Source organism: Ammospiza nelsoni, chromosome Z (assembly GCF_027579445.1).
Source record: "Ammospiza nelsoni isolate bAmmNel1 chromosome Z, bAmmNel1.pri, whole genome shotgun sequence".
Taxonomy (NCBI): Eukaryota; Metazoa; Chordata; class Aves; order Passeriformes; family Passerellidae; genus Ammospiza; species Ammospiza nelsoni.
Window position 1 is genome coordinate 28,693,746 of NC_080669.1, and position 9,623 is coordinate 28,703,368.

Genomic DNA, 9,623 nt, shown 5'->3' on the forward strand with positions numbered 1-9,623 from the left:
TTCCTCACAAATGTTATGCTCTGTGTCACATGAGGCTGCAAAGGTAAAGCATCTGCCTGTACTTTATACAAGACTCTATTCCTTCTCTTCCTCTTCCCCAGGAGAGCTGGAGAAGTACCTCACTAATTTTATTTCATCAAATACTGTAGCCTCAGCAGTATCCTCTTCAAGAGCCTTCTTGCAGCAGTGAAGATGTCCCCCCACAGCAAATGAGGACCAGCGTATTTGTGTAGATTAAATCTGCTTCAGAGAGGGGGAAGGGATGTGCCGACCCACTCAGCTGACTATTTTTAGCTGTCATGAATAATCACAGGATGCAAGGGAAAGCATATCTCAAGAGATCACCCACAAAAGGAGTGAATTAATAGCAGAAGTGCTATAAATATACACAGGGTGGATGACTTGAGTGAGAGTGGCTACTTTAAGGGATGAACTGTGGAGAATTGCAGGAGGGGGATGTGTGTCGGACAAAGCAACAGGGGTTTTCATGAGCATATTGTCTCAGAAATAAACTCAGAAGTACTTATTGGTAGAAAATGCCTCTTCAAGGGTGTGGGGGCTTTTTCTCCCTTTTCTATAGCATATATTCTTAACTCTTGTGTTCTGCTTTTTCTTGACTTTTGTGTTCCTTACCTTTTCCACTATCTGTGGATTATCTTCTTTATCACAGTCATTCATTAATCTTTTCTGTCTTCAATTAAGAAAGCAGCACAAAGGCAAATGGATTATTTCGGCTCCTTCAGTATTAGTCTGATATGAGTGGCCTGACAAAGGAGCTTGAAACCAAAGAGAAAGTTCTCCCAGGCTTTTCCCAGAGCTGTTGCACATTCTGAAGAAATGCTTCTGTGTTTGATTGAAAAGAAGAAGCATCTGTGGCAGAATGAAGCCAAAGACCTGACAAAGAGGTCTCAGTGAACAGGAACAGATAAATTTCTGGGCGTCAAAGGCCATGTTACTGGTGATGTGCAAGACTTCTTCCAGCAATGCCATGACATACAGCTTCACAGGAGCCCAGCTGCCTGTGAAGGAAGGTGCACTCATTGTTCAGAAATGCACCATCTCTGGTTAAAATTAGTTATGAACCTGTTCACTGTGAGTAGTCAGCACCAAGGTTCTGCGCAGCTCAGGGTATGTATTGCTCCTTTTCTGTGTAAGAGTTCTATTCTTTCACTCCAGGGCCCTAAGAGATTTTTACAGCGGGAATTGCTGAGTAGTGCATCCTAGGATATTGATACAAAACATATGGGTACTCTTTGCTGGGAAACACTTCTTTATATACCGAAGAAATTATTACTTCTTCCTATTTTCAAGTGTGTTTGATTGCCTTGAAAAATGTCCTAATATTTATGTTTTATTTATGTTTTTGTTATGTTTATGTCCCAGTGTTAGGACGTCCTAAATGGTGTTATGACACCAGGAACTTTGAAATATCTGAACTGCTTTTTTGTTTGCAAGTGGAAAACTTGTGCTCAGAAACATCTATGGCATTGAAATTCTTTCATTCCTTCTAGGGCAGTGGACTTGCATTTAATTTGTGCAGCTTATGAGTCATTTTACTGAGCACTCTGGTGAGGAAAAGGACCTAGTAATTCCCACCTGAATAGTGCAGAAATAAATGTGATTTTGCAAGATGGACAGGTGTCCCTGCTTGTCTTTGTGCTGTTCAGAAATATCTGCCTACTGAGACTGCTGCTTGCCATAGTTTGCAAAACATATTTTTATGCAGAACACCTCAGACTGACCAGGCAACAAAGTCCAAATAAGCCTTAGCTATAAAGTTTGTTTAAATTGTTGCTTGTCTATTGTGAATCAGAAGTGGTTCCTGTTTAATTGTTAATCTGAGAACAAAATTAGCTGATGTTTTACAAACTAATGCTTTATTCACTCAAGGTATTTTGTAAATTGTGTTGAACAGTGGAAAGGTGACAAAGTGTTTGTATTTGTGACATATTTTATTTTCTCTTTGTGATTTCCTACATGAGGGTTAGGTTGCTGTTGTGTCTAAAATAAAAGCACAGGCAGTTCCACTGGGTCTTTTTAGTTTTATTTAAAATATTGCCAGTGAGTTAGTATGCAAGGTGTCTGAGGTGCTATGGCAGAAGTTTTCATTACAATGTGATGCAAAAAATTGATTTACCTCAGCTCTCATAGTGCAGCTTTTGAACAAATAACATCAAACTACCACAATCAAGGTTAAACACCTAATGCATCTTTGACAATTACAAGAAATGCTGCAAAATAACTATGATTAAGAGCAGCACAATTGGTGGCTTGGCACAGTGCCCTTGCAGGGAGCACGGTACGCCACTGTGGGAGAGGGAAGATTTTTGCTTCTTGGGTTCATTGCATCCTGTTGGGATTGTGGAGGGGAAGTGCTGAAGGATAACCCTGAGATTTTTGGGGAGGAATAACATGCCAGCAACGTTGCTAGGGCACCTTTCTTGGTCACCGTGAGAGGCTGCAGTCAGGACTGAAGGGGCTGCCAGCCCAGCCCTCCATGCCTCATTGCACTGGGAGAGCCAGAGGCATCTTCACAGTCCAACAGGTATCAAATCTGACAGCATAACCCCACATAAAGGGTGTGATAGGCAAAATGCAATCAGCCAAGCAAATCTGTGTTAAAGCTCACTTTCAGGTTTCCTGCTTTGTACCAATATCTCTTTAATTCTGCCTACGGCTGGAACAGAGGCAGCCTGTGAGAGGAGCCTGTATGGACATGCAATTTTACCATGTTGCTCATTGCTGTGATCCTTGGCACAGGAAGAAGTCTTGTCTGAAAAAGAATGTATGCTCATTTTTCTTTACTGGGAGCTGTTTGATCACCAATTTTAAACAGCTTAAAGCACAAAAGGAGATAAAAATCAGCAGTCATGAGGTTGTGAGGAGAAAGTGCAACATATTTTTTCAGTTTCTTTGACATTCAAGTTTTCAGGTTGTGAAATATCTTAGATATTTTTTTGAGAAATAAATTTTGCCCTTGCAGTGGTTGTGCACAGTATGATTATTTTGGAGCCAGACTTTAAAAAGACAATCTCAGGTGCCAGCTGGTAATAAATTTCAGGCAGAATGCAATTAAAACTGAGTATCTTGATTCCTGGCAATCTGTCTGAAATGAATATTTAAGGAAATTGATTTCAGCATGAACCACAGTTGTTGCAGGCTCACCCATTGTCCTGTAGTCAACTCCTGTCACAGACAGCTTGGAGTAGCTCTCAAAAGGTCTTCAAGTGACAGAAGATAGTGGAAGGAGTACTGAGAAGGAGTAAAAATTCCTAATATTGCATAAATACTGTATGGAGTGTGCTTTGTGGCTAGAAAGCAAATATTTAACAGGAAACCCCAATAACTCTGTTCATGGAGTCATAGCGAGGAGAATTTGCTTTCATAGTCTTGTAAGCTGGCCTGGCTGACACATAAATGAAGCCCCCAGGAGGCTTCCTTTCTTCTGTTTTGGGATTTCCACTGGGAAAAATTGCAGTTAGTGTGATCTAAAGCAGCTACACATGCAAGTGAAGCCTTCCAGCCCTGGGAGTGCAGTGAAGCTGTGACGTCTGGGCACATCTCTAGAATGTATTTGCACTAGCATGAGGCCACACCTATCTCATTGTCCTGTTTTCAGCTAGGATAGAGTTAATTTCTGCTCAGCAGCTGTTACAGTGCTGTGTTTTGTATTCAGAACAGGAACCATGTTGATAACACTCTGATGTTTTGGGTTTTGCCAAGTTGTGTTTATCCTGAGTCAAGGACTTTTTTCTTCTCTCATACTCTGCCAGTGAGGTGGGATGCAAAAGCCTTTGAGGGAGCATGGCTGGGACAGGTGACCTGAACTGACCAAAGGGATGTTCCACATCACAGGACATCCTGTCAATATAAAAAATGGGGAGACTTACAGGGAAGGGAAGGGTCTGTCTGAATTCAGGGTGGCAGGGGGATTGGCATTGGTCAGCTGGTGGTGAGCAATTGCATTTTGCACCACTTGTTTCCTTTTTATTGTCACTAATATCATCATTTACCATTGGTATTTAATTTTACTTATTTTTCATCATTAAACTGTTCTTATATTACTCTGTAAGTTTTACTTTCTCCTTCCCTTCCACCACATAGCGGGGTGAGTTGGGAGGGTGTTTGAGTGAGCGGCATGGTGCTTTCTTTTCCATTTGGGATTAAATCACAACCATCCTTTGGGATGCACAGTGTTGAACACAAAGTGTTGAGGTAATAACAGATCTGACCAGAGCATGTTAAACCAAAATTCTTAGAAACATCCATTGTATTGGTTTAGTAGATGTTAGTTACAATGCAGACATATTTCCTCTCATATTATTTAGTCTCTCTTATACTGCTAATACCTTACTTGCAGTTTGTGTTCTCTGTGGTATTTCACAGGGCTTATTCTGTGACAATGTCTCTCCTCAAACACCAGTCTGGTGTCTGTATTCAGTATTGCAGACAGCTCTATATTTTGGGAGTCATCTAGTGAGAGTGATTAATAACCACATATTTGGTTTTTTCTTCTCAGAGGAAAAACCTTTTTCTTTCCTTGTCCTCCAGGCTGATTACAGTAGTTGAGAATTTTAAAGGTGTTGAATATCCTTTGACTACCCTTGAAACCAACCTGGTCCTTTCGTTAGAAGCCACCATGTTATTGCATATGGTTCAGGTCTTGTTTAAAGTGAGACAAGTAATTCAGAATATTACCCAGAGATCTGCGCAAAGGTTGTATAGTTTGAAGCGGCAAGGAGTGTGGGATTGTTTGAGCCAGTACTTGGGGCAGTGGACTCTTCCAATGTGTTTGTACCTTACCCTTGAACAAATTCAGAATCCAGAAAAACTAGTAAAGTGTTTCTTTAAAAAGAGTGCTGGCTTTCCAGAGAGGACCCAAATCACTGCAAAGTGTTGGGGCCTGGCCAGCCTTATTGAGCCACGTTCAACCCTGCTCAGTGGCCTCAGGAGGGTCTCTGAACCTGACAATGAGATGACAGCAGGGCCTGCTGCTGGTCCCACCACGGTGACAGACCCTGGACAGGAGCTGGCACCAAAACCGCTGAAACTGAACCAACCGGTGCTGCTGGCAGCGGGGCCTGCAGAGACACAGAAAATACACAAAAGTCACCTGGTAAAAAAGCTCTAGCAAAAACAGCCAAGGATGACAGGGAGAGCAAAGAGGAGGAAGAAGCGAAGCCATCACAAGGGAGATTTTCAGTGCCATCATCAAGGCTATCACTGGAGCTGGAAGAGGAGACAAAAGAGACAACCACATCTCAGCCCCTATCTCTGAGCGAGCTACATGAGCCAAGCAAAGATTTCAGCCATCACCCATGTGAGCATTTTACTGCCTGGCTACTCCAGTGCTGGGACAACGGAGACAGTAATGGTAAGCTAGAGGGTAAGGAAGCCAGGCAGCTGGGATCACTTGCTAAGGAATCAGGCATTGACAAAAAAATAGGGAAAAAAGACACAAGCCCTTAGTTGCTGAAGGAGACTTTTATCAAGTGTGAGGGAAAGGTATTCCTATGAAGATGATGTTCCATGTAACTCAGGCAAATGGACTACAATAAAGATAGGTATTCAATAACTGAGGGAAATGAAATAGGGGGAAGATACGAAATTTTGACCCAGAAAATGTGCAGCTCCCCATGGATCCAGATGACCTTTTCTGTCTATGAACTTTGTGCAGGAAATTTGTACCGAGTGCGCCAGCAGTACATGCCGACCCCTTGGCAGCAATTTTTTGGAAAGGTGATGCACCACCAGCAGTCAGTGACTTGATTTGGCAATTCTGGGCATATGAAGAGAGTATTTCTTTCTCCATCATTGTGGCTGTGGGGAAACTGATGGATAAACTGACTGATAAACTGGCTCATGAGTTCCAGCAATTCAGAGAGAATATGTCCTGCTCCCCACATATACAGGCCCATATTTCAACAACTGACAGAAGGTGTTCTGTTGCACAAGAGAGAGAACAGAGAAGGACACACCACAGGGTGCCCTGTAGCTTTACCTTTTGGACCATGGAGAAGATATGAGGAAGTAGGATGGACCACCTACCTTGATCCTAGGTGCACAGGTGCAGGAATTGCAGGGAAAAACAGATGGGTTTTTATCCAGGAAAGTTTCTGCTCTGTCCAGTGGACAGTTTTTCAAGAAGAAGGGAAGCTTTTGAGACTTAGAAAGATTGAGGCATATTGCTCTTGCAGAGCAGAAACCTAACCAAGCTAAGACAAACAACCAAAAAAAACCCCCAAACACCATAATTAAATTGTTAGCATGGGACATCTATTATCCTCCTACCTATTTTGTAGAAAGTACAAGGAGGTTTTATGAAAATATAATGAATAGATAATAAAACAGCAATTGTCCTGTGGCTTAACTATTCTTGATCACTTGACATGGAGATAGTATATCACTTGATAAAGTGGAGCTATCTAGCACATTCTAGTAGTATCTTGGAAAAGCAAAGCCATAGAAACTTTCTGCCATATCCAATCTAGTTCCTACTTCTAGTTGTAGTATTTTGTCTAACTGATTTGGCACAGCATCAAGCCACTTCTAATTCTCCTTGAGCAATCGTGTTAGTCAAATGCTTATGGGGAATAGCACAAACAGATGCAAACTAATGATTAGATTTTGATTGCTGATTTTCTGAAGAATCAAATCTTGTACTTTTGGCCATGATTTCAAAGAAACTCCAGATAGGTTAGGCCAGAATGTCTGACTAGAGAAACAAGGCTCATCTTTCATCATGATGCTGTTTCTAAGAGCAAGACTGAAGTAAAACTCTTTGGCTACTTGCAATACTCATCGAGTCATTTGGGCAAATTTTCATCTCAAGGCTCTTTGAGCTCATGCAATTTGCAACCATATGGCAGGACTGTAAAGGTCATCTTGTATGAAAAGAGGTCCAGCATTTTCATCTTGTGGAGGAATAAATATAGATCTGTAAACTACATCTGCATCCTTCTGCAGATTCTTAGGAGCTGCCAAGTACATAAATATAAATCCAGTACTTCTCTTCACATAATTCTTAGCCCTGTTGTGTCAGAAAAGACCCTGATAACTCATAGCTGAATTTGTACCCCAGCACAGCAGGCACTTAGCTAAGGTGTTTGTCTGGGAGGACAGCCTTTTGGAGGGACACAGGCACACAGACAGATGTATGTTCACAGTCCTGTCCCAAGACCTGGTCAACAAGCTTCCCTGTAGGGCTTCTCTCTCTATCAGCCATGGCAGGACAATCTCAGTTGAAGATGCATCTACGTGAGGTACCCCAGTTAATTGTAAAGCATTAGCTGGGTCAAAATACTACTTCTTTTTTCCATTGGTCTAAAAATGTGCAAAATATATTTCTCTGAGGTATTGAAAATCCTAACCTAAATCACAAAAAATACAAGTTCTAGTTGTGCTGCTTGGCAGTGGCTTCCTCTCCTGCTTCTCACTGAAGACCCCTTCATCTGGCAGTAGAGCAGGAGATTTTTAGAAATGGGCTGGTTGCAAAGCAAATACAGGTTGCCAGGACACAGCTACCCTTCTGAGATTTGCAAACATATAGTTTCATGTACCTCTGTCCTCTTGGCATATAGCCTCATTCAGTTTTCAAACACAAAGTTAAAGTTCTCTCGTCTCTCAAGAAGGAGAGAATATGTGTATATAATTTTAGGTAAAGTATATTATGGGAACATTGCAGTTCAAATAGTAATGCTTTGTATAGATAGGAAGTTTTCAGTTCATATAAAGTTTAATAGAAATCCAAACAACTTTAATTCTTTCTTGTAGGTATATTTAATAATGTCCATAAAATAATGCTTAGTTACTGATTTTAATGGCTTTTTCCTATTAAAAAAGAAAAAGTGCAGTGAGTCATATTGGAAGAGAGAAAAGGCAAGCTTGATCCAAAATATTCTGAAATAAATATAAGGCATAACTCTTAGTCATTAGCAACTAATTCTTTTCTTGAGTGATTCAACATCCCCAGAACTACTGTGACTACATAAACCACTGCTCTGAAACTGGTCCCTCTGGAGTGATCTTCCTTCATTGATGGAGTTCTTTTTTCTAGAGAGTAGAAGAGAATAGATGGATGCCAGGATTATTTACAAGCAGTCTAATCTCCCTAACAGCTCTCACAAACCATTCATCTAGTTCAGAATATGAAGGATACTCAATTATTCAATGAAAAGGTTAAGCTTGTGGTAATTATGCATAGTCAGTAATGAAATGTAATTCCCCTGGGTATTTTTTTTAAAAGGATGCAGGCTGACAGATGTTTACCACATCCTTTCTGGCAGTGTTTTCTGAGGTTTTAGTTTGCGACACTGTTTGTGCTTATTTCCAAAATGCAGTTTGCTGTCTTTAATGCTTTACTGAAGTTGTAACTGGGTGACAGTGAAGTAAGTCAGCCACAAAAATCTGTGTGCATCCAAGCAAAGGCAATGCTACTCCTACCATTATCGTGTAAATATGAATATTCTGCTGCATAAGAAGAGTCAGGGAACAGCCCAACTAACTGCTGGCTCCACACTTTCATCCTTCTTTACATCTATCCATCTCTTGCTTTCAATATAACACTTTTCTTGTTAAGTATTTTGTACATAGCCATAAATTATGATACATATGTAGGAACTTGTGACTGTACTGCTGGTGGCACATTTGTCTGTGGTACTTGGATGTGAGCTGGCTTTTGTCTTCAGTAATTGCTGAAGGTTTGTTTTGTTAATAAAATCTTATTGACAAAGCAGTGGGACTCTAAAATGATAAATAGGTTTGCTAAAGACATCCTCTACCTTTAACCAAAGCTATTTCTATCAATATCTTGCCTTGAGTATTGATACTTTGATGAATAAATGCTAACATATCATACTATGCCCACATAAGAGGCCGCACAGAGACCTCTGCGTGAGGCCTTTCTGCAGTTCACTGGAAGGAAGGACTGAGCTTCATGCACACCACCATGGCATTGAGGTCCCTGCTGGGGAGAAGCCCAATGTCCCACTGCCCTCATTGGCAGGGGCAGGGGACACAAAGAAAACTCACTCAGAGTGTTGGAGCACTCTCTGACAAGACCAAAAATGATTTGCAAAGCTTGATCGTTTGAGCAGCGCTGTTTCAATTATTTGCATCCAGAGGCCACACCTGTGCTCTTTTCTCCAGGCTGCAGGGCAGTATCAAGCAGATCCAAATTAATGTTTGGGTGACTGAGGGCATTAACACCACAGTGGAAATCAACTGAGTAGAAAAAGAAGGTGGCAAAGAGTTATTTTAAATGCAAATGTGTTCCAGAGACAGTGCCCAGAGACCTTTCTACTTCACAGTTTCCCTCTGAATCAGAAGGCCATCGTTTGGGTGGGAGGTGGCTTTCCCCAGATGTGCCCAAGGTTTTTTGAATGGATAAAGAAAGGTTTTTAGCCAGAAGCAAAGGGTTAAAATTAATACCTTTACTGAAATATGGATCATCCACTGATAGGAAGGACAGATTTAAAGAAGAATCCAGCACCAGTTTGCATAACAGTTAAATGTTCCCTGTAACTGATTAGGCTCTTCAAAGATATGGAGAATAGCAGTGTGCAATCAGTAAGTTTTAAATTCAGGTAAGTGCTTCATCGGCAGAGAGTTGAAGGTCTTTTGAA